This window comes from Biomphalaria glabrata, chromosome 7 (genome assembly GCF_947242115.1).
Source record: "Biomphalaria glabrata chromosome 7, xgBioGlab47.1, whole genome shotgun sequence".
NCBI lineage: Eukaryota > Metazoa > Mollusca > Gastropoda > Planorbidae > Biomphalaria > Biomphalaria glabrata.
Window position 1 is genome coordinate 47,861,054 of NC_074717.1, and position 26,577 is coordinate 47,887,630.

The 26,577-nt window shown below is 36.6% G+C and overlaps 2 long non-coding RNA genes and 1 pseudogene across 2 annotated transcripts; 2 read left to right on the forward strand and 1 right to left on the reverse strand.

The window, feature by feature from the left end:
• Positions 1-26,577, forward strand: part of LOC129927162 (peptidyl-glycine alpha-amidating monooxygenase B-like) — an 87,849-nt pseudogene that overhangs the window by 44,445 nt on the left and 16,827 nt on the right.
• On the reverse strand, positions 1,264-4,281 carry LOC129927290 (uncharacterized). The gene is made up of 2 exons (XR_008778951.1): positions 4,173-4,281; positions 1,264-2,058 (listed from the first exon to the last, which is right to left on the reverse strand). It is a non-coding gene; the product is annotated as an uncharacterized LOC129927290 (long non-coding RNA).
• Positions 7,371-17,984, forward strand: LOC129927289 (uncharacterized). Its single transcript, XR_008778950.1, has 8 exons — positions 7,371-7,895; positions 9,503-9,557; positions 10,309-10,360; positions 10,463-10,530; positions 11,219-11,291; positions 12,964-13,239; positions 17,501-17,586; positions 17,956-17,984. It is a non-coding gene; the product is annotated as an uncharacterized LOC129927289 (long non-coding RNA).

Genomic DNA, 26,577 nt, shown 5'->3' on the forward strand with positions numbered 1-26,577 from the left:
GGATGGAATTTCTAGAATGACCCCTAGCCCTAATACGTACCTGACATTTGTTGTTGAAAGTAAAGGTGGCAGGTCATTGTGCTTTGCACATGACACTCTTGCTAGACAATGTTGACAGAAAGTGTTATGTGTACTCCTCAAAAGTTTTATATGAAATAATTTGTTTTTTAAACAAAGCTAGACATTAAATTTCAGTTGTGATTGATTTCAGCCCACCGACACAAGGGACATACTTTTAGACTTAGATCCTCCCCCTCTGGCACATTGGGTAGCAAGCTGTCTCCAAAAAGATCTGTCATTGGCAGAAGCCTCTTCCCTCATACTTATAGAAATATAAAAATATGCTGACTTCTAGAAAAGAGAAAAATGGAAAGACAAACTAAACTTTGTCAATGTATTTAAAAAAAAACAATGTTGAACCAGCTAATAGTTTATGATGAGAAATGTCATCAGCCAGCCACCTTGGCATCAGTACCAAGATTGACTGCTATCCAAAAAACTGCCAAACCAAATGTTAGGCACTATCATCTTTGTCTTGTAGATGGCATTCAAAGAGGATGCAGTTTAAAGTTTCATAAGGGTAGCTGACAAAACATTAATGGAGAAGTGGGGACTCAAGATATGGATACCATCATTTATATTTCTTTAACTTCTGCATTATACTTTTTATATTTTGCATTTTAAAATGTAATTTTTATTTTTATTTTATCATTATTTTTTTTTTAGATCAAAGGAATGTACATGCTGCTGATATAGAACAAGTTTCTGACTGCTTCCAGATCAGTGTTCTTAGTTCCGCTAATGATCTACTATTGCACGATAAATAGGCAAAGTCCTGAAAAGCCTGCAGAATCTTGAAGCACACTTTAGTTAATAAGCAGGGTGTCATATGGCCTGCACAATGATCAACAGTTAGCAGTAATGACATACTTCAATGAACCAGTCCTACTTACGCCAAGATGACAATGTCTTTTTTAGTACTGTATTGTATATTATTTTACACCTTAATTGGTCACTGTAAAAAAAAAAACTAAGTAAAATATTTTTAAAGCTATAGCGAGTATAATTTATTTTTTTAGAATCCAATGTAGATAGTTTGTTTTTTAGGTGTTATTATTAATAGTAGTAATAGTGTTATGAAATAAAAACTAAAGAATTATGTTAAGACATATTTTATATGGAAGCTCTTTAATAGCATTCAACAAATCTACTAGTAGCAAATAATGGCCTACCATTATCTCTAATATAAAAAACAAAAATGATAAAAAATACCTTTTAATATTAATAGCATTGTAACTAACTAAAAAGCAATTAAACTATTATTGAAAACACAACAACAGTATTGACCATCACTGTATCCATAATAATAGTAATGGTCTGGTTGTACTTTTTGTTATGGCTGCTCTCTTGCTATGATATTTTGAAGTGATACCCAGATGTAGTGCCATCCGGACACAATGTGTGATTGTTATCCTGGTCAGAGCTCATCATTGAATATTAGGAGCATTTTTGGCACATAGCTTACAAATATTTTTTTTTCAATTTCGACCCTTACAATGTGTGATGCACACAGGTTCTTGTTGAAACAATGTGGTCATGGAGATTATTGTAGTCAACTGCATTGAGTTTATCATAGTGTGCATCTTCAAAATCGACACTAGCAGCTGGGAAAAGGTGGCACTGGATAGATCCACATGGAGAGAGCATAAAGGAAGGGTCTCGGATTGCAGATGCCATACACAACAGCAGCAGGAAGAAAGGTGACAATGCAATGGTGCCTGGTGATTACATGTGCTCAACCTGTGACTACAGCTGTGTATCAAGGATTGGCCTCTCTAGCCACACCAGAAGTTGCAAAGGGAAAAGATCTTTTCTCGAGAAGTAAAATGCCACAGACATGAAATCTTCAGGCAGCATCTAGATCTAAATGATGTTGTCAGCATTAGAATCTATGTAGTAAATTTAAAGGCTGTTAGGGTTATTTTTCTTTCAGCAGCACTTGCAGGTAGTATTATTGGAGTTTCAGAAGTTGTTGATCTAGTTGTATTCAAAACAGGGCTGCAATCAAGAAAAAGAAATATAAAATGTTAATAAAAGAAATAATTCAATTGTCTGAAAGTAAACATCTAAATATAATGTTCTTTAAAAATCTATTGTTTATGCGTGAAGAGTGTTGAAATTTTTACAAGTCTATAGATTGCATTTTAAGAATCATGTAATAATAATCAAATTAGAAAAGTCTAGATTTAGAATTATTAAATAGAGATATAGAATCTAGATCTAGCAAGACCAGCAAGTGAAATGTAGGATACTAAACAAAAAAATGTTCAAGTCAGTTTTTAGTCAGTACAACATGGGTCATACTCTAGAAAATAGATCTGAGCCTAGATTCGACTAAACACCTAATCTAGGCAAAAGACAGAGAGGAATGGAGAAAGACGTTCGATGAATCTTGCATGGTGCCCCAACGGTCCATTAGACTAAGTGTAGTTCTTTAAAAACAATTGTTTATGCGTGAAGATAGTTGAAATTTTTTTACAAGTCTATAGATTGCATTTTAAGAATCATGTATTATAATAATAATCAAATTAGAAAAGTCTAGATTTAGAATTAATAAATAGAGATATAGAATCTAGATATAGCAAGTAAAAATGTATGATACTAAACAAAAAAGCGAAGCAGCGAATAGGAAAACAAAATGTCACGAAATTTAGGAGGGACTGAACAAAAACAGTAAAAAAAAAAAAAAAAACTTAGCGTACCAGCCGTAAAGGACCTCACAACTCGGCCAAAATTAAAACTGGCCAGTTCAGGTGTGTGGTCATTACTCGATGCACTTGTAACTAAAAGTGTTTATTCTACTTTGGCCGGCCACTTCGCAAAATGCCGGGGAATCCCTGGCCAATACCCAATTTGCGGATTCAAGTCTGTTAGGTTGCTGTAGCGATAATTTTCAGCTTGCTGCTTTTTCAAGAAAATGCCCTGCCCCCGTCATCTGTGTGTGTGTTTTTTTACTGCAGTTTCATTGTTAGTGTTATTCCTCGGCTCGTGCGAAGCAGAACGTTGTGACACCGGACATCTTGGTGCTAAATGTATTTGAATCATTATACATTTTCATTTATTATGTCTTTTAAAAAATGATCCTTTTCAATGTTTTGTATGTTTGTACGCCTCCAAGCGAGAGTGTGGCGAAAATGGAATAAATCGCCCTGGCTGCCTACAAAGATCAGTGTCTATCAAGAAGTGGTTCTCCCAACTCTTCTATAAAGATCGGAGAAATGGGTACTATACAGAAAGCAGATACTTCTTGAACGCTTTTCCCAATGACTTCTGCGCTCCCCCAGGAACATACGCTGGCAAGAGCAGAATTGTTCTTGTGAATGCGGTATGGACATGATATAGGTATTGCTTATAATAGTTTGACAGCGACGCTGGGCATGGCACGTATATCGTACTGGGGACGACCGTATGCCAAACGCAATCTTTTGGTAAGATGAAAGATGGTTGGAGTCTTTGGAGCAAGTATACAGCCATGCTTCACGCCATTCTTTACAGAGAAATAAGCTGATATGTCACCATTGTATCTGATTTGACTCTTTTGAGACTCATGCTGTTGGTTCAAAATAGTAACTTGGAAGGCATCCGATCCAAGATAGTATCCTACACACGGCATCGCGTACTCACTGTGCCAGATGTTTTGGTAGTAGATTCTAGTAGCAGTAGTTTTTGGTAGTAGATTCTATATTTATAGTAAATTTACAATAAAGGTCATTCATGCAAGAGATACCAAACATTGTATTGACCGGGTTTCTTAATGTGTTAGTTTGATTTTTACATGAATTGTTTCAGACACGGAAAAAAAAGTTTGACCTATTTTTAGTGAAAGTAGACGTGTTATCATTGCAGTTCATGCGCGCACATATTTCTTTTCGATCATTTACTTTTTGTATAGAAATGTGCTTCAGTGAAGTTCAGATATTGGAATAATAAGTTTCTTCAACAGATTGGATTATTATAATCATACGGGTATTACAGGCAAAGTTTGGATTATTTATTACGCAAAGGTAAGATTCTTTTTCTTAGAAGAAAAAAGAAATGACATGAACATCCAACTTCATGAAAAGATCTATTAAAAAATGTTGGCCTAAGTCCATATAAAAAAGACAACTTACAAATAATGAAAAAATAATAATACTGTATAAATGTCTCTGTCTCTCTTTCTATGTGTAGGCCTATATAAAGCAATATATATATTGTTGTCAACCTGGTGGTGACACAGATGGAGGTAGTGCTGTGTATTTTTAGCCTACCCAAATCGCCACTGTCCAGCGCAGGAAGAGCGGTCAACTGTGACCAGTGACAGTACTCGTCAGTTCGGCAACGACCTGTGTGTAAATATTACGCACGCAAGTCACGGCGAAAGTGATCAACTGGAGTGGTCAAGAAGGTTCGAGTAGGCCAGTAGAGACACTATATAAGAGCGACTGTGTTAGTAAGACTTGACTTCACGTTACCTCGCAATGTGACCATTGCAGTACGAGGCGAGAACCAGCATGGTGTGTGAAGTCAGGCGTAACAAGACTAGGTTTTTGTAAAGACAGTGTTAATGTTGTTGCCAATTGCGATGTATTTGTCATTAAACTGACTGATCTGATACTTTGGAGCACTGAGTTGTGAGGTTCTTTAAGTTCGTTGTGTCGTAAGGTGCAGTTAGAAGAGAGCCTGAACAGTAGGAGAGACATAACAATACGCAGGGCTTTTTTTGTGACGGAAGGCATCGCTACGGAGTACCGGCACCTTTTTGGAATGTGGGGGAAAAATTATGACTTTTCTTGTATTTTAACGTAGATCTATATTATTAATTTATTAGTAGTTAAAAGTTAGGCAATCAATCACTGAGTACCGGCACCTATTTTTTTTTAATAAAAAAAAAGCCGTGATTCCTTCATTGTGAAATGCTTATTGTTCTATTATAGTACATTATTGACACGAGACATGAATTCGACAATTATTTGCATTACAAAGAGAGCAAAAGATTCTGACGATGGCATTGATTCTCATCTTATAAATTACTGACGTCACTTCAAAAAAAAAAAGATGATGATTACATCTTACGCGTGTCAATCTAGTCATGCATGTTATCCTATGACTTAAATTCTGCCAAGTCATTGGTTTTCCTGACTGACTCACAATAACCCATTCAATGCTCTAATAGCACAAGGAAAGCACTTACTTTTAAGTCTTCTATCCTAAAGGTTTCTAAATTTAGTGATTTTTACAAAAGGTGTCTAATCAAATAAGAATATTCGTTTGCTATGAATCTCGCTGCTCTATTTTGTGTCTGTTACAGTTTGTTCACTTTCTTTGAGTTGAGGGGTTCCAAACAGATGCATATATTCTACTATTCGCATACTATGAATAACAGCACAATAAACCACTTTTTTTTAAGGCAAAACAAATCAAAGTCGATTAAAACTATTTTGTCATCTCAAAAAATTGAGAAACTATTTTAAGCTTACTTTATGTATCATCATTTGTAACTGTAAGTGTTCTTACATAGCTTATATCAATTCAGCCTATCTTAATGTTTTCTTGAGTTGATTGCTGAAACCTAACCCTTCCTGCCATAAATAGGCTTAGGGCCTACTGCCAGTGGAAGTGTATTTTCAATGTACATTGACAATCAGTGAGCGAAGGCTTAAGCTAAGCCAGAAACATAAAAATAGTGATATTTCTCAAATACAACATGCAGCCCTGATTGATAAACTGACAGTAGTCCAATTAGCTACTTTATATCAATAGTCATCCCTTTTACTTTTACTGTGTACTTTAACTGCAGCAATTTGAATGTTTCGTGTTTGCAATAGCTAGTGTGTTGTAATTTTTTGTTTTATCAGAGCATTCGGGTAATCAACCCTAGGGAAAAAAAATGTAACACTTTCACTCACATCCCCCCTCTCTCTGCCCTAGACTGAACACTAAAAGTTGGACAGTAAACCATTAATGTGTTGGATTGGTCAGATAGACCTAGCTTGTATAGTCGATGTCTCGATACGTCGACTAGTTGCTATATATGATGAAAAGACTGCCTTGTATTTTTCCTTGTGCGTAATACTAATAGCGTTGAGTTGTCTAGCGATCAAATAACACATCTGTCAATGAAAAATCTAGATCTGGGTGTAATAAAACGGTTGCCTGACCTAGTCAGGAAAACCAGTGACTTGGCAGAATTTAGGTCATTGGTTAATATGCATGACTAAATGCATGACGTGTATGACGTAATCATCTTTTTTGAAGTAACGTCTGTATTATTATATAAGATAAGATAAAACGGGACCTCAAAACAGTGAACATTGATACTGGGAAGACATAGCCCTAGAACACTACGCGGAGAGAGATGGTGACCAAGAAATGTATGGACAGTGAAAAATCACGGGCCTCAGCTCTGGAAGAAAAGCGTGCCATACGAAAAATGTCCAGCTCATCTAGATAGACCAATAAAGCGAAATAGGCCACCTGTTAATGCGTAAAATGTGGACTAGAGTGTCCACAATAGGGCTCTACAGTTATATACACGAAAAAGTGTTCTGCGAGATTAACCTTAGTCGTTGTACGACTGAATGAGGCCAACACTTTTACACAGGTCAAATGTGTCTTACCCCGCCCTATTTTTGAAAAATGGATCTAGCGTGCACCAGTTACGTGTATGTAGGATTTTTGTAAATTTCAGATCTAATTGTGACTATTCTAATATAAGCTATTAATAATACCGCTCTAATATTGACTATAAGATAATTATTTATTATTAAACTGTATAATTATAACTGATTTAAAAAATAAAATACGCATTAAAAAAAAAACTTTGCGTCCTGAAAAAAAGACCACGCATTTCCCCTTTGTTAGCACCTCCTACCAGCACAGTTGACTACACAGTGGGGCGGAGTAAAAAGTTGCCGTATTCCGCGTTAAAACGGCGCCTTCGACATACACGGAGGTCACGGTTAAAATGCACAGAACACCTTGTGATGTTTTTGCTAAATCGGAAGGCGTGTTTCACAGACTAACCAATCAAATCTTCCTAGGCTTTCAAGTTATGCAGACTCTAGAAGCACGTGTAGTTGTTAATGTCTATTATTTGCGGCCAAAATTTTAGGTGATCATATTCAAATCATCATTGCTCATTACTTCAAATCACTACACCTTACAGTAGATTATATCTAGATACAATAGAGGCACATTCCTAGGCCAAATTTCTACAAATGCTCCAGCTTCCCTAGTGATATTAGAGCATGGAATGGGTTGCAGAATAAATGCATGACGCATAGAGGTTTAAAAAAGACTAATCGTTTTTATCGCTATAACAATAGGTCTCGTTTTTTATATGTTAATAAATTAATAATGAATCTAGTATTTATTTTATAATCAATATAATAGTAATTATATCCAAATACTATAGTTCTCTCTTTTTAAATTAGTTTAAAATAAAAAGAAAGGGGGAGATATAGAATGTAGATATGGTATTTTAAAATTTCTTTGGGTGAGGGGAAGATACTATCAAGTAACAAATCTCAAGACTCAATCCAATCACAGCCATCAGACCAACACACATTAGAAAAAGTTCATTAATAGCACAACACACAGGTATATACCAGGCCATCTACACAGCCCCAAAACATTGCTCTAGTTTTATTGACAACAATGATGAGAGAAAAGGGGGAGGAGCCAATTATTGATCGGTCAAGCCGTTAATTAGGTCACACACTAAGCATGCTAGTACGTTGATGCTTTTTGTATGTGTGTGCAACAGACACTGAGCGTGCTCTAAGATACGTTTTTTTTTTGGTCAACTAGGTGGCTTGGAGAAGGCGGAATTTATCTAGAATCTAGATGTATAGGTAACACAGTTCACAAGCTATCATAGCTTTTTAGCCCCTTCCCCGGAAAAAATATTCAGTACTGACTTTGGGGCCTTTTTCTTTTGTCAGACTGTGTTATATATAGACTATAGAGATAATAGACTACATAGATTAAAGATACTTAGAGTAAGTTAGATCAGCGCATGTTTTGTTTTTAGGTCAACCAGGTAAACTGATGTGTCCTCGAATGCCTAGGGGAGGGCGGGATTATCTAGATCTATATACTTAATATACTATAGACTATAATCTATACGTAGATCTAGATTATATAGATCTAGATCTCATTCTATAGTAGCCTTTACTATCATGCTATGATTTAAACGTATTTTTAAAAATCCTTTTCTTTTTCTTAGAAACAGGTTAGACTAGGCCTACTCACTGTTAGATCTAGAGATGGTAGACCTAGATTCTTCTTATCTTCTTATCTTATATAATCTAGATCTATGTAGACTAGACTAGACAGTCTAATATTCTTATAATATAAGATCGATCTAATTATCTGATCTAGCTAGACTAGAATTGACTAGATCTGATCTGAATGGATTGTCAGGGAAAAAAAGGATTTAGTCGGCTTAGTGGCTTATACTGTAACTTTAGTTTGTTCTTAGTCTTAGTGAAGTAATACTATTATTAATAGTAAGGCTAAGGTACTAAGCCTAACTAAGGTGTTCTTGTTTTAGTGTTAGTGTTATGGGTTGGTTGTAGTAGTAGAATATTGTAGATCTAGACTAGTTTATTGTAGTGTGTTTGTGTCTAGTAGATCTAGTATCTAGGTCTAGTATAGTACACAGTAGTTGTAGTGATTTAGTTAGATAGTTGGTTTTATCAGTTTGTAGATAGTTGGTTTGGTTAGTTTGTTGGTGTTTGGTAGTGGCGTAGATTTAGAGGGTTTTAGTTAATTTCTGGGTTCAGTTGTAGTGGTTAGTGTATATATATTATATTTTATTATTGATTTATTTTTCATTTAAATAAAGTATCGTTTTATTTTTAGTATTTCAAGTAAAGTTTTTGTTCTTGCTTTCATTTTAAATTTAGTTAGTTTAGTGTAGTCTAGTTGTCTGGTTACTTAGGCGACTCTAGCCCCTTGGTCGCAGACCGAGGTACACAGATTGAGCCCACCCAGTAGCGCTAACATCTGCCTACTGTTATAAAATTTAATGTTGAGCAGAGAGAAAAGGTCTCTCTTGCGCCTCCTGACCTGCTCACATGTTAATTCACAGGACATCACAAACACATAATAACAATATGTCTTGAGCATAGGTTGTTCATCAGCCCTAGACTTGGGAAGGGAGGGGGGCGGGAGGGGGGGGGACTTTGTTCTCTTCTTTTCAATGTCAACATTCCTTCTCAGTCTAGTCTCTAACAGTGCACACCTACTGCACTACTTGAATGGTGGTGTGCATGGCAGGGTTATAACTATATATAGATAATAATAAATAAAACATGATGATTGTTATTCTATACTGATTTATTTTCTTGCAAAGACAAAATAATTTTTTATAATAATAATAATAAAAGTCATGTGACCTTCACATTCCAATATTGTTTGCATAGTTTAAATTTGTTAAAAAAAATTTTCCCTATAGCCTGATGCCTACTTATGTACAGGTTATCCTGTTGAAGATGAGGAATATTATATTTGTAAGTCAGTCACACTTTTACTTTGTGTTGACAATGTTAATATATTACTGTAATATGCATGCCTGACTCATTCTAAGACAGGAGATCTAAACAGATCTTATAGCTCACTGTCTCTTTTGAATTTGCAAGTGTTATTCTGAGAAATGCTTATCTCAATTCAGTTGAAGAAACAAGTTGAAGTTGAAGAATCCAATGCATTTTATGTGTAAATTTAGTCATGAATGTTAATCAATGGCTTAAACTCTGCCAAGTCATTGGTTTTCCTGGCTGATTCAAGCAGCCCATTCCATTCTCTAATGGCACTAGGAAGAAGAAGCACTTGTACAAATTAGTTACTACATCCTAAATAGCTTGTATCAACCAAGTCCAGCACCTGTCATGCTAATATAACTTAAACTGTTGTAAAGAATACCATAGTTAGTTCTTAAGTTTTATAGAGTCCTCTCAGGATTTTCCCTCAATCTCTTGTGGCTTGAAACTGCTGCAGCTTGTTTGGAATTGGGAGTACTAGATAAATATTCATATTATATAACTACACAATGGCTACAAAAGCTAAAAGTTCACCTAACTAAAAGATTGTTGATTGATGTTACTACTCAACTACTTTGTATTGTGTTTGAATGTCACTTTCTTTCTGTCTCATGAAATACTGCATTCTTCCTTCATCTTTGGACTTATTATTATAATTACCTTCTATCTACTTAATATAGCCTGTTGTGTTGTGACTTTGACTCTTTAATATTTTATGTAGATTCTGAGCCTACTGATCATTCAAGTCTTAAGATATACACCACATTTCAGAAGTAAGTTTTTAAACCCTTACTCTTGTATTTTAATTTGTGTAATCATTTCTATTGAAATGTCAACACTCTTATTACAACCGTTCTTTCTGCTCCAACTTCTAGGCCTCAGTTTGTGGCTGGAATATTTCTTTTGGCTAGTTACTGGTTTCAAATTCCACCCCAAGTGTCATGTAAGTATTGACATTTAATGGTAACAATGTAACAGTTCAACAGACATGCACATTATAAGAGAACCATGTAAGAGAAGTATGTAATAGCTCTGTAAGAGAGATATATGATTAAGTGTAAGAGAAGTATGTGATAGCACTGTAAGAGAGATATATGATTAAGTGTAACAGATCTATGTGATGAAACTGTAAGAGAGATATATGATTAAGTGTAAGAGAAGTATGTGATAGCACTGTAAGAGAGATATATGATTAAGTGTAAGAGAAGTATGTGATAGCACTGTAAGAGAGATATATGATTAAGTGTTAGAGAAGTATGTGATAGCACTGTATTAGAGATATGTCTATGATTAAATGTAAGGGAAGTAATCATAATTTTCAAAATTATTTATTGACCATAAAATGTAAGAGCCCTAATATCTGGTCTTTTGGAATTGTTGAGAAATGTAAACTGTTTGCTATTCTTTGTATATTATAGCATATTGTAGCATATCCTGTAGATATCAGCTGTACTTTCCAAAAAGAGAAAAGTATATTTCCCTTTGCATATAGAACACATGCTCATGGACTAGGTAAAACATAATTTTGAAATTATTTTTTTTTTTTTTTTTTTTTTTTTTACCCTAAAACAATTAAACTCCAAAATAAAAAATGTTTCTTTAAACTTAAATATTTTTATTTTTAAACTTAGGCAAAGTTATCACAGGCTATCAATACAATGGGACTTATCATGAATAGGCAAAGGGAATCCCCAATGGCCACAAGTGAGTTAGTTCTAATAATTGACACTATTAGTGACACCAGCATTAGTTTGATTTATTTTCTGCAAGTGTAAACTTGCCAACCTGCATCTTATACCATTTCTTTGCCGATGACTCACAGTTATATGATTCATCAGTACCCTCAGAGGTGTCGCATCTGGCAGAGAAAATCAGTGGTACCGTTGCAAGGGTGAGCGATTGGAAAATAAACTCAAGATGAACGAAGACAAGACAGAAATAATTAAGATTGGCACTAGGAATAATGTCTCAAAAGTTGAAAGCACAGATTCTCTCTTTATCATGAACTGTCATGTTCCTTTTGTCCATGTAGTGCAGAATCTTGGAGTTTTCTTTGACTCAACACTATCTTTCGACCCACACATAAGTCAGCTCTGCAAAGGTCTTTATCTGCAGCTGCGCAGATTAGGCCAGATCCGACCATATTTAACAACGGAGTCAACAAAAACGCTAGCTGTGGCATTCATACTCTCCTGCCTTGACTACTGCAACGCCATGCTAGCAGGTATACCTGATGACAAAATAGCCTAGCTGCAATGTATACAGAACAATGCCACTAGAATAGTCCTTAAAAAAACTAGACAAGATTCTGCTACTACGCTCTTGCGCACGCTCGATTGGCTTCCAGTGAAAGCGAGAATCGATTACAAGGTCGCCACACTTTGTCATCAGTGTATATATAACAATGAGATGCCCCAAATTTTTCCCCCAGAGAGTCCTTCGCTCAATGGACTCAACGCTTTTAATAGTGCCACATTTCTCCCTCAAAAGCTACGGTCTGCGGGCTTTTTGAGTTCACGGACCAAAGGTTTGGAACTCACTCCCATTTGATCTCAGACAGACAACATGCTACACCACTTTTAAGAAGAACATTAATACCTATCTGTTTAAAACTTTTTTAGATTAACTGTCATTTTAGCTGTCGTGTTTGTGTTTGTAATCTTATTACAGCGCCTTGAGCCTACATTTTGTTTGTTAACAGCGCTTTATAAATAAAATTATTATTATTATTATTATTATTATCATTATTGAATAGCTTTGGTTCTAAGAAAGATCATTATGGCTGAAGAAGCTACTCTTACTTCTTTATCTAGTACATGAGGTTGAATTACTTTCTAGTCATAAATCTTAAAATACAAAGTTGCTTTTTTTTAAAATATTCAACAAAAACCACTAAAAAAAATTGGATACTAAAAACAAAAAAATGAATCCACATATTAATTTGCTGCTTTTTTTTTTGCAATAGCAGTTTTTTAGGTTATTTAACAAAAAATTATTGTTTAAAAAGTTTTCCTTTTTAGATCAATTTTTACATCTAAGCCTCATGTATTTAAAGAGGAGTTTCATTTGTCTACATTCTATTGGCCCACAATGATAGTTTTTTAAAAATAAAGTTATCACATGTTTACAAATATAAATCCAAACCCTTTGAACAGTTTTAGTCTTAGTGGGAACTCCACAAATTTCTCTATTTTACTATTCCATTTTTCAACCAGTCTAAATTGATTCCATATCTGATAGTCTCAAAACATCCGGTAAAGAAAAGAAATAATGAGGATAAAACTCTTTCAGTTTTAAACCTTAAGTAAACACTTTTTTTTTCTCAATTGTATTATTGTTGATTTTCAAAAAAATTTTTTCTTTTAATCTTGTACAGGTCAACAGGAAATGATGAGATGTTCACTTACTGATGATAGTTTCTGATGTAGGTCAACAGGCAATGATGAGATGTGCAATTATTACATCATGTTCTACACAAATAGTTCTGTAGCTGACTCATCAGGAGATTGTAAATTCAATGAACTTACACCACTGACAGGAGATAACTTTCCCAAAGATGTTAGTGTTCCACTTCCACCCAATCCAGCTCTTGAAGAAGCAGCCATAGGATCTCACAACCATCCAAGAGTAAATCCCCCAGAACAAAACAATGGTCAGTTGGATTTTATTGATTAATATCTTAGCAGTGTCTGCTTAAATCCCAACTGAGCTTTGTGTTTGCTGACTGCCTAAAGGCAGCATGAAAACTTCCATAATACCTTCTCTCCCCCCCCCCCCCCCCCCATCCTTGTCCATACAAGAAATTTGACAGTAGTGCACTAAGCATGCTTTGCAAGCACTATATAAAGGCAATTTATAAAAGAATGAAACTTTCTCCTTTAAGAAAAGATGAACTTGATGTAATTTATTTGCACACAAAGACCTTGGAGTTGAGTCTTCTTCTCGAGAAGCAGAATACATTGGAGACATTAAGAGGATTCTTTCAATGGCATAGCTCAGTAAAAGAGACTTACTGAAAGGCTTATTGACTTCTTAATATTTTGAGCAATTTTCTAGATATTTAAAATACCAACACTCTTACAAAAATACCAACACTCTTTAATACAAATAATAATACAAACAAAAATGTACAATTAATCAACAGAACTTTGTTTTCAACAATGTTTTTACAAAAATGGACATGATCTTAAGATGTCTTTTTCTCTTCTAGTTAGTCTACCTTTATTTGTCTTTAAAGAAATATTTATCTTTTATAGATATAAATCCCCCTACTGGAACATAGTTGGCTTTCTAAGTGGTGGACATTATTAAATGGCACTTTTTTTTTCCTTGAGACTTCCATAAACTATTCATAAAAACTAAACATCAAAAAGTCAATTTAAAGGGCTATTTGATGGTCTTGCAAATCTTTTGTGTTAATTTCAAACCATTATATGAATATAATATTATAATTCCAAGGTATTGTTACGAATCTCACTATCCAGGCTCTCTGCAAACTGCACCATACACCACCAACTTAAAGAACTTGACAAGTCAGGGCTCCAAAATAACGTAAAGGTTTAATGTCCATAAATAACAGCCAATACTGTACAATTGGCAGCACGTAGAACAGTACAAATAGCTCTGCGATAACAAATATCTCTCCGATAACACCGTTCCGCCGTATCAAGTCTTGCACTGGTCTCTCCGTCTCGTTCCGGGCTTGCACTGGGTTCAACAGTTCGGGACTGACTTCACACACTTGGGCTCGTTGTGTCGGACTCGATCACAGACCAAGATCAAGACGCCGTTCGTCTCAACTGTACTTGATAGTACTCCGCACTGAACCGTCGTAATGCTCCGTACAGGACCACACCGTTGAACTGTGCTGTAGTCGACCGTGTTCTGAACTCCTGTCGTAAACCCGCTTTCTGAACCGTCTTGACTGCGCAACCTCCGCTCTTATATAGGGTCCCTACTGGCCTTCTCGAACCGGACAGAACGCCCCTCGACGTTTCTAGGTGGTCAGATGACTATAACTCTCGTGACGCTCCTGAGCTCTGTTCACGTCGGCGATCCTTCCCGAACTGTCCTGTTGACCCTCGACTCGGCTGACAGTCGTAACTCGTCACGCTTGACCGCTCGTCTAGCGCTGGCCTGGGGCGATTTGCGTCGGCTGACTACACACACACCACTACCCCTCTCTGTGCCACCACCAAGTTTATAACACTGCCCCCTCCTTAGATCTGTCCGTCCCGGACAGAATCAAACTCATGACATTGGCTGTGAAGTTTCATCGCTGTAGGCGGGGGTCGATCGGTGGCAGTTGGCTTGCCTCTTGAGCTTGACGGAGCCATCCATGTTGCAGTCAGCAATGGTCGCTTCCTTCTTCTCCTCCAGTTTGCCTTGACCTGGTTGCCTCGCCGTCGTGCTTTCATCGCCATCCACGTGGAACTCAGAAAACGTTTTATTCTCCTCCAGTTAGCCTTCATCTGGTTGTATCGACCTCGTGATCGCATGGTCATCCATATTGCACTCAGCAAAAGTCGCCTTCTTCTTCTTCTTCTCCGCCAGTTGGTCTTCATGTGGTTGCAGTGATATCGAGGTTGCATCGTCATCCATCTTGCATTCAACAAAAGTAGCCTTCTTCTTCTTCTCCGCCAGTTGGTCTTCATGTGGCTGCAGTGATGTCGTGGTCGCGTCGCTCTCTTGTCGTTCGGTATTGAGGGCAGCCGTTTGGCACATGGAGAGGTATAGGATGTAAGGGCTGGGGATACCAAGATCGTTGGCAAAAGAGGTGGCTTGATAGGGCTTTGCGAAGAAGGACTGGGATGGGCTTCAAATCCACAGGGCATGGAATTGTGGGACAGGTCATCATCTTCAGCCTTGTCTGGAGGGCATGCTTGTAGGGCAGGTTGGTAACACTCCTCGTGCAAAGGTCCCTCGTCTTCGGCTTCAGGCTCCATTCGGCTTTCTTCACCACCATCAGGACTTTCCTCTCCAGTCTTGGCAGCTGGACCAACGGCTGTTGGGTACGGACCTGGCTGGTATCTCTTAGCTTGCAAATGTCCCTCAACAGCTTCGTCAGATTTCATTGGGTTCTTATGGTCACCATCAGGGCTTCTCTCGCTGGTCTTAGAATCTGGGCAAGCGTCAGTAGGGTCCCATCTTCGTACGCCACTTGCAACTTGCAAACGTTCCTCAGCAAAATGCTTGGACGCGGAGCAAACATTCACTTGATATGCCTTGCTGTTTGAGGTGCTCATATCAGGTACAGCTGCATCACAAGCTTCGTTCGAACTATGGGCAGCTTCCATTGTCTCTTCATCTGTCTCTTTCGGCTCCACAGGTCTGTACTCCCTGTTTTCAGATTGACAGGCAGCACCACATTCATCAGCATTGCCGTTGTCACTGCATATTTCTTCAAAGCTTTGGGTGGCTAGTAGTTCATTGTTTAACGATGGCGCAGCTCCTTTATCTTTAAAGTCTCTTTGGTCGTACAGGGTTTCTTCCACCACGTCCATCGTTTTCACCACGGGGCTCGTCACTTCCTTCACTGAGGTATACATCTTTTCAAGCTTGGTACAGATCTCTTCGTTGGACTTCTTCCATGTCGTATTCATAGCCCGCAACTCTTCCTTCCAGTCATCTAGCTGTTGGTGCAAGAACTCTCTTAAATTTGGTGCGACTTCAAACAGATACGTGTCTGGATCTTCCTCTTCTTCAACTAGACATTCTCGGAGGCGTGCTTGTAAGGTTTCTTTATTTCCGCTCGTTTTCAGATCTCGATCACGGAGTTCTTCCTTCAGTTCTCTAAATTCAAGTTCGTACAGCAGTTTCAGACGAGCCATAGTAGATCCGATCCAATCCGATTCCGATCCGATCCCACTTCTGACACCAGTGTTACGAATCTCACTATCCAGGCTCTCTGCAAACTGCACCATACACCACCAACTTAAAGAACTTGACAAGTCAGGGCTCCAAAATAACGTAAAGGTTTAATGTCCATAAATAACAGCCAATACTGTACAATTGGCAGCACGTAGAACAGTACAAATAGCTCTGCGATAACAAATATCTCTCCGATAACACCGTTCCGCCGTATCAAGTCTTGCACTGGTCTCTCCGTCTCGTTCCGGGCTTGCACTGGGTTCAACAGTTCGGGACTGACTTCACACACTTGGGCTCGTTGTGTCGGACTCGATCACAGACCAAGATCAAGACGCCGTTCGTCTCAACTGTACTTGATAGTACTCCGCACTGAACCGTCGTAATGCTCCGTACAGGACCACACCGTTGAACTGTGCTGTAGTCGACCGTGTTCTGAACTCCTGTCGTAAACCCGCTTTCTGAACCGTCTTGACTGCGCAACCTCCGCTCTTATATAGGGTCCCTACTGGCCTTCTCGAACCGGACAGAACGCCCCTCGACGTTTCTAGGTGGTCAGATGACTATAACTCTCGTGACGCTCCTGAGCTCTGTTCACGTCGGCGATCCTTCCCGAACTGTCCTGTTGACCCTCGACTCGGCTGACAGTTGTAACTCGTCACGCTTGACCGCTCGTCTAGCGCTGGCCTGGGGCGATTTGCGTCGGCTGACTACACACACACCACTACCCCTCTCTGTGCCACCACCAAGTTTATAACAGTATTTTGAGCTTTGAGATATTGGTTTTGAATAATAAGGATAAGCAGTTTTCATTTGTTTTGGTTATCTCTATTAATCTCTATTAATAATAATAATAATAAATACTCTCCGCAAGAGGTTCTCGAGTCAAAGTCATCTGTGAAATGAGCTCTCCATACTTTAAAAGCAACTATTATTTTTTTAGTCTGACTTATTTGAATAATGTAAAAGTTTTAAATATAAAAGAAATAATCTTTAGAAAAAAAAGTTTGGTGGATGTTAAGTTTCTATTCTACTCTACTCAACAGGAACTGTCCACTAATGTGTAAAAATGGTCAGTCCTCAATAATGTTTGCCTGGGCTAAGAATGCTCCTCCAACTGTCATGCCCAAAGGTAAGGAAAATTTAAAATAAATATTTGCATTGATGAATTATTTAATTAATTATTAATCCCATTGTGCTCTATCAAACCACATTTTGTATGAATTGAACAAGGGAAGACTGACTGAGGTTTTATAATCCATCCATTTATTTATACATGTTAAACCCTTTAACAATAAGCTAATTCTTTTTATCAGACTTAACTAATTTCTAGTGACAACTTGATGTTTACAGCTTTGGTTTTGCCACAAAAACATTCATAGCTCAGTGGTCTAAGCTAGACAGGAATAGTAACAATACATAAGACTATTCCTTAGTTCTATAGTTAGCTATCTACATGTTTTTATTGAAACCATTAAGGCAACATTTTCTTTACTTCCAGGTCATCATCTAACTAAAGACCCTTATATAACATAATATTAATATTTTTATTTTCTACACCTTTGATTTGATTGCTACTTGATAAACTGGTGCATGAAGACCAGAATGTGTGGGATTTTTTTTTTCTGCTTTACTGATGCATTGATATGTGTTGCAGCTTCTTAGTGCCATGTGAACTTAAAATGATCAAAAGTTTAGGAAATTAAAATAATGTTCTGTGGCTAATGTTAAGTAATTATTGATACATAGTCGAAGTCAGATTAGATTAGCCCACAACATTATTTTGGCGACCCGACGAGATACAGAAAGCAGAGTAGGAAAGTTGAGTTTAAAGAGAACAGAAACAGAAATAACAAAAGTAGAGTGTATTTCACCAATGAAAGGGACAGTAGAGAAAGTAGTGATAATGAAGAAGTAGAAGAGATGAACTATTGTTGGGGTGTAGAAGAAATAAATTTTGCAGAAGATGAAACCAACAGAGTGAGAGTACACTCTGGTTTTATCAATGGGAAACCTATGAGGTTTGTCAAAGATTCGGGATGCAGTACAGTTGGAATTAGGAGTAACTTAGTTAAACCAGATTGTTTATTAGGCTATGAGAAAAAAGTAAGGTTGATAGATGGCAGTATCAAGCGCTATCAAGCCTGTAAAGTTTTCTTAGAAACACCATTTTATACTGGTTATTGTAAAGGTTTAGCAATACCAGGATTGTCTCATGATTTGCTTTTAGGCAATATACATGGACTAAAGGAACTGACTCAAGGAGAGATAGATAGCTGGAATAGAAGACATGAATACAAAATGAGACAAAGAAATTCTTATGGTAAAGTGAGAAGAAACATTATTTGTTTTAAATGTCAAAGAAAGGGACATATTGCCAGGCAATGCAGAAGTTGTGACTATTCAGATAGGAGATCTGACCATTATGAGTATGACAGAAATTTTGATAGCAATGCCTATGATAGACAGTATCATAGAGGGAACCCTCAGAGAAGATGTAACTCTGATGAGTACCAGGGTACAAGGGACAATTGTAGGTCATATAGACCTTACCAAAGAAGAAATGGAGAAGCAGAATATAGTTGGAGAAAGTAAATTCTTGATGGTTTACTTATAAGTATATATAGATATATATACTAGCAATGGTTTAATTGTATAGTGCATGAACATGTTGAGTTCTTTTAGATTGTAAATAAGTTGTATATGTTATGATATTTATTTGTATGCTATAGTATGGCACTCATAAGACTGTGTTGATGAGAAAGGGAAATAATTTGAAGAGTTATAGTTTTAAAGGGAGATAATATATATTGAAAGCTTATTGGAAAGTAAGTATGAGCAGAAGTATTATATTTTCTTTGTGTGTATCATCACATCGATCATTTGTAAATTTTAGATTCCTGAGGAAATGGTAAGCGAAGGAAGAAATAAGCTTGAATCTATTGATGGGTTGGAAATTTAGGGATGCCTCAAGTATCACTGTTTAAACGTTGTAATAAGTTGTTAATGGATTTTTACTGTTTGTATCCATAATAGGAAAATGTCATGAAGTTGTGATGCTTCTTGATGCTCTTGAAGATGGACATTGAGATGGTACTTGGCATCGTAAACAACATTATTGTGATGTGATGAACTTTTATCTTGTACAATGTGTACAGCTTGAACCTTGTACAAAATTGACTAAAATTTTACACAACACATCAGAAGTAAGAAATTTCAATATGTGTAGTTTCCTACCTACTGCCGTTTAAAAAACAAAAGCTATATCTAGGGAGAGATTGAAAAGATGAAAGCGTTGAAGATTAGTCCATACATAATACTATGGACTAATGAATTTTTGACCCAGAGATCTCAGAGGGTTAGGGTAAACAATGTTATTTCAAAAGACCGCATAGTTTCTGTAGCTGGAGAGACTATTGAAATTGTGCAAACCTTTAAATACCTTGGTACTATCCTAGACAATAAACTAAATTTTACTGCAAATACTGATTATATCAGCAAAAAAGGGCAGCAAAGATTATGATTACTAAGAAAACTGTCCTCGTTTAATGTTAGCGAAAAGGCCTTGGCTATGTTTTATCACGCTCATATCTGCAATATTTTAAGTTTCAATATCACTGCCTGATATGGCAATCTGAGCATTAAAAATAAAAATAAACTTTATAGAATCCTAAATGCTGCTGGTAAAATCATTGGCAAAAAACAAACCCCATTTGGGCAGTTGTTTGAGACAAACATCTATAAAAAAGCCATCTATAAAAGATCCTCGAAATAAAGAATCACCCTTTGTGTCAGGATTTTGTGATTTTACCATCACAAAAGAGATACAAGACACCGATAGCAAAGACTAACAGACACAAACTCTCTTTTGTTCCCCTGGCAATCAAATCATTAAATAAGAACAATCTGGTATAAACTTTGTCACATGTAAATTATGAGTGAGTCTGGTGTGAATGTACACTTTGGTTTCTTATAGTTATAATGTTTTTGTTTGGTGTAATGCACAAATTGTAAGACCAATTTCCATACGGACAATAAAGATTATTATTATTATTATTATGTTAGAAATGAACGAGTAGTCATTCTCTGGCGCTGCCAGGGTCGAGTTTCGCTAAAGAGAAACAAAATTCATCGTAGTCCCTTTAACAGTTTCCACTGAGGAATTTTCTGGTGATGTGGCAGGTCTGCAACAGTACCGCCCTCTGACAGGCAACGAAGATGTTCCTAGGAATGTTAAGGGCCTTGAAGGTGTCTGTGAGGTCAGTTGTTATTATCCCCTCGGTTGATATAACAATGGGGTATATTGCTATTTTGGACAATTTCCATAGACGCTTAATCTCCAAGCCTAGGTTCCCATATTTTCTTTGTTTTTCTATCTCAGTTTTTCTTAAATTATGAGACAGTGGTACGGCGATATCGATAATGGTAGCGGTTTTTTCTTTTTTATCGATGAACAGCAGATCCGGGCGATTGAAATCTACCATTTTGTAGGTCAGAATAGGCCTATCCCAGTACAGCAGATGTTCAGTAGACTCGAGAACCTCTTGCGGAGAGTATTTATTATTATTATTATTAATAGAGATAACCAAAACAAATGAAAACTGCTTATCCTTATTATTCAAAACCAATATCTCAAAGCTCAAAATACCTTGGAATTATAATATTATATTCATATTATGGAATTAATTTAGAAATCAAACAAATCATTAGAGCTTAAAAATTATTAAAAGAAATTTTTAGAAATCCAATAGGAACATACAACTGAAATTCTATTTAATCTTAGCATTATAAGTTGATCAGGTCTAAAATAGAGCTGTTTAGTTTCTAACAAATGAATGTTTACAATTACTGGAGTAATACCAAGAGTAAAGTTACTAGGAGACAATTTAGAAGTAAAGTAACAAACAATATTACACAAGAAAAATACGTAAAAATACTTTTAAAAAAAAACAAGCTTATATTAAGTGTAATTGTATCAATTAGTTTGGATCGGTCATGTAATTAAATTTGTAATAGATCTAGACTAACAATAAGTCTGTGCGATTAGAAATATTTCTACCTATTGTTTTTGTTTAGCGCAATTTCCTGCCCTTAGCTCTCTCTTATGGCAGCCTCTTTGTGGAATAGTGTGGTGGCTTGTTTGAACTCAATGGGGACCATATTCACCTGTTGCTTGCAAATCCACTTTCCACAAAATAAATGTGTCCGAGCCGCCTCGTTGATACCGTGGGAGCTGGAATTTTCAGAAGTCTTTCAACAGCTTGTTTTATATTTTTAAACGCTTTTAGCATTTGAAGGCTCTTAGCATAATTAACATTTTGCTTTTTAAAGTTCTATCTTCAAATTGTTCTAAATCTAGTTAATTTAATCAAGGATTTTTTTCTATTTCTCTTATTATATACTGTTCAATGCTTACTTACAACCTTCACTTTTAGGCCCCAGTATGTTCATCATCATCATCACTCCTTTGAGTTCCTCATGGAACATAGGGCCTCGACAAAAACACGCCACTCTCCACGGTCTCTTGCTAGCTTTTTGATGGTGTCCCAGCTCTTCCCGGTCTTCTCTGCTTCTTCAAGTACACTGCGTCGCCATGTTCTTTTTGGTCTTCCTCTGCGTCTTGTTCCCTGGGGGTTCCACTCTAAGGCCTGCCTAGCTCTGTTGCTGGTATCTTTTCTAAGGGTGTGACCAATCCATCTCCACTTCCTCTCTAAGATCTGCACTTCTATATTTTTTTGTCCACTCATCTCCCACAGTTTGGTGTTTTCTACTTTGTCATACCAGTGTATTTTTAGGATATTTCTCAGGCATCTGTTGATGAAGGTCTGTATTTTTTTTGTTGTGGCTTCAGTTGTTCTCCATGTTTCAGAACCATACAGTAGGACAGCCTTGACATTAGAGTTAAAGATTCTTAGTTTAGTCTTGTTTGAGATGTAAGGAGATTTCCAGGTTGGTTTTAGCTGTGTAAATGTCTGACGTGCTAGATTTATACAGCGTTTAATGTCTTCATCTGTTCCACCTGATATACTGACTACACTCCCAAGGTATATAAAATTTTCTACTTGGTCTATTGTCTGAGAATCCAATACTATGTCTCCGATTTGTTTATTGTTTACTTTAAGTACTTTAGTTTTTTGATGGTTTATTTTGAGGCCTACTCTTTTTCCTACTTCGCTTAAAGCTGTGACCTTTTCTTGCATATCCTGTAGTCTGTGTGATAATAGGGCTATGTCATCAGCGAATTCCAGATCTTCCAGCTTTTGTGTGAGAGTCCATTGGATTCCTCCCTGTTTGACTCCTGTTGTGACTGGAAATTCCTCTGACAGCTTGCCACAGTGGGTTACTTGGCAGGTGAAACCATCATAAAGGTTCTTGATTATGGTTATTATTTTATTGGGGATCCCATAATGTCTCATTACAGTCCAAATAGATTCTCTGTCGACACTATCAAAAGCTTTTTCAAAGTCGACAAAAGTTGCATAGAGAGGAGATTGCCATTCGACACATTGTTCTACAATTATCCTGAGTGTAGCTATTTGGTCAGCACAAGATCTCCCTTTTCTGAATCCGGCCTGTTCTTCCCTTAGGTGTTCATCACATGCTCCCTTTATTCTGTTTAGTAGGATTCTGCTAAAAATCTTGCTTGGTACTGACAGCAAAGTGATGCCTCGCCATTTCTCACATTGTGATAGATCTCTTTGGTATTTTTATTAGCAAGCCCTTTTCCACTCACCCGGAGGTGTTTCTGTTAACCAAATTTTGTTGAATAGTTTGTGCATTTGGTCAACTATTTCACTTCCTCCTTCTTTTAGGACTTCGGTGGTATGTTGTCAATTCCAGCAGCTTTACCTGTCTTCATTTGTTTGATTGCATTCCTTATTTCTTCTTTTGTTATTTCTTCCATGTTTATGTCTAGTGTTGGTCCTGCATTTAGATCTGGTGGATTTCGTGGTTTAGGTCTATTGAGCACTTCTTGAAAATATTCTTTCCATCTTTCAAGTTGTTCATTTATTGAAGAAAGTAGTTTTACGTATTTGTCTCGGACTGGAACATTGCAATTAGCCTTTTTGGTACTGAGAAGTTTGGTGATTTTGTATAGTTGTTTTATATCTCCTTTACCTGCTGCTTCTTCTGCCTGTTCTGCCAGATTATTGTAAAATGATCATTTGTATTGTCTAAGCATTTTGGTGACTTTCTGTGAAACTGCTTGGTAGTCTTGTTTTGATTGTTGCTTGTGGTTTCTTGTTTTTGCCTGTTTAGCGCATTTCCTTTCTTCGATTAATTTCCATGTCTCGTCACTAATCCACTGTTTTTTCTTCTTAGGGTTAAGGCTTAGTACTTCATTGCTTGTTTCAGTAATAATTTCTTTGAAATTTTGCCAAGATTTATTGCTTTGTTTGGCCTCATCTAGTTGTAGCACAGCAAATCTATTTTGAAGGGATAGTTGGAATTCCTTTTTAATCTGGGTGTTGTGGAGCTTGTCTAGGTCAAATCTTTTCCTTTTGTTTCTTTCTGTTTTATTGCTGGCCAGCTTCATTTTTAGTTTGGCAACAACTAGGTGGTGGTCTGAGCCAATATCTGCTCCTCTTCTGTTTCGTACATCTAGTAATGTGCTTCTCCAGTTCCGCCGTATGGTAACGTGGTCGATTTGATTCTCTGTTTTATTGTCTGGTGAAACCCATGTCACTTTGTGGCATTTTTTGTGGGGGAAAATGCTGCCTCCTAATTTATTAAATGTGCAGAAGTCTGCAAACATTTCTCCATTTTCATTTATGGTGCCAAGTCCATGGGTGCCCATACTTTTCTCTCTCTCTCTGTTGTCACTTCCCACTTTGGCATTCAAGTCTCCCATGACGATCAAAACATCTCTTGTAGGTATTTTGTCAACTATACTTTGCAGTTGGTCATAGAATGTATTTTTGTCAGTATCACTTGCAAGGTTGGTGGGAGCATAGCACATAATGATGTGAACAGGATCTGTAGTTTGTAGTTGGCCATTTCCTTGGCAATTTGTGCACATCTACCAGGTTCTAGTAAAGTGCGGACATTCCATGTTCCCAAATTAAATGTTGCCTTCTGAATAAGGAAGTGTTTCTTTTTCATTGGTTTAAGTAGAGTGGTCGGCCTCACAGGATTCGTTCAACTTTCCCTGCATAGCTTCATAAGTCTCCTTTGTGGAGCTCTACTTTCGCCTCTGACAATGTTTAGTGTTTGTGCTTTTGTTCTGGTTTCTATAACACTATTTTTTTTCCATGGACAGGTTGTTAGCCTATTGCACAACCCCTGTGTCCCGGGGAGGGGGATGCACCTTTTGTCTGGCCTCTTTCCTAACAGACCTGTCCGGCTTGGTAGTACCTGCCAGGAGTGATGAGCTCTCGCCGGTATAGCTCTGAGGGTCATTGAGGCACTCAAGCTGTCACACCACGGCAAGGTATGTGCATCAGGTGACAGCCCCAGTATGTTGCTGGTATATTTTTGTTGGCTGCTGGCTTCACCATCTCACCACATGTAAATTGTAAGAATTCTTAAATTCTATAGACTATTTTCAGTAGATATTATTCCAAAGAAAAAGCTTTTTTTTTTTGTTTAATGAAATTTAATAATAGTTGAATCTTTTTTTTAAAACATTATAAACACCCAAGGACATACATTTTTTTTTTAATTTCAGTGTACCCTGTAGATATAAGCTGTACATTCAGAATGGACAAGAGTATCTTTCCCTTTGCCTACAGAACACATGCTCATGGATTAGGTAAGAGTTAGAATTTCTCTCTTTTCTCCTCTTCAAGATAAACTATTTCACTTCCTTCACTTCCTCATGTCTCACACACTAACTAGAAAATGGATTAGGGTCTTCAAACTAGATCTAGGTAACAGCCTTGTGCCTTTCAGTTCTCTTCCACCCTAACTATTGTTCCAGGTCGAGTCATCACTGGTTACCAACACAATGGTTCTTATCATAAGATTGGCAAAGGAAATCCACAATGGCCACAAGTGAGTTAGCTTGACAATATTATATTAACATTAAGAAATTATATGTAAAGACTAAGCAATATTTTCAAGACAATATCGAGCACTGTCTATTATATCCTTTGTATAGGCTTTTTACCCAGTGAAAGATATTATTGAAGTCAAACCTGGAGATGCGTTGGTATGTTTTTAGAATTCCTACTACATTTATTTTTTGTTATACATTCATTATTCTATAATGCTAGGACAAATTTGTACAAATACTCCTTCTTCCCTAGTGCTATTAGAGCATGGAATGGGTTGCCTGAGCTAGCCAGGAAAACCAGTGACTTGGCAGAATTTAAGTCATTGGTTAATATGCATAACTAAATGCATGACGCGTAGGACGTAATCATCTTCTTTTTTGAAGTAACGTCTGTATTATATTAGATAAGATAATGAAATTTTCAGTTAATGTTTTTTTTTTTATTTGTTGAAAATTGAATTGTTGGACCTAATCATTTAAGAAATTACATCACATTCATTCTCTAGAAAATTGGTAAAAGTAAGATTGTTTTTTTTTTTAAAGAATTTTTATAAGAAAAGTTCACTAAGCAATGTCTAGAACGTACTGATATTTTATGTTAAAAAAAACAAACTACATTGTTATGTTCATATGTTTAACTAGTTGTTTATTTCTTGTATACTAAGTGATTGGTTTTCATATCTGTTTTAGGCAACCTATTCCATCTCTTTAGAGAGTATACACTTTAAGGCACTGCACATTTTAATGTTTTTTGGTGTTTTTTTTTTACATTGAATGATCAAATAAAAAAATATGATTGTTATTCCCAAGACATCACATTCTTTCATAGGTAAACAAATGTGTGATATTTATTTGCTAATTTCTTTTTTGTTTTCACCTCCTATGTAGGCTGCTAGATGTACTTATAACTCAAGTTCAATGGATCATACTGTTGGGTGTTGGGTTAGTGTATTGACTTTGTATTGTATTTTCACCTCATTTGTATTTATTTTCTAAATATGTGTGCTGATAATAATTTAACCATTAGTTCAATAATTATTTTATTATTCATTCTTTTTAAATGTATTATACTGTGTTTAACAAGTCATGAAAGGATTCTTTCCAGTCATCATCATTAATTTAAGGTTT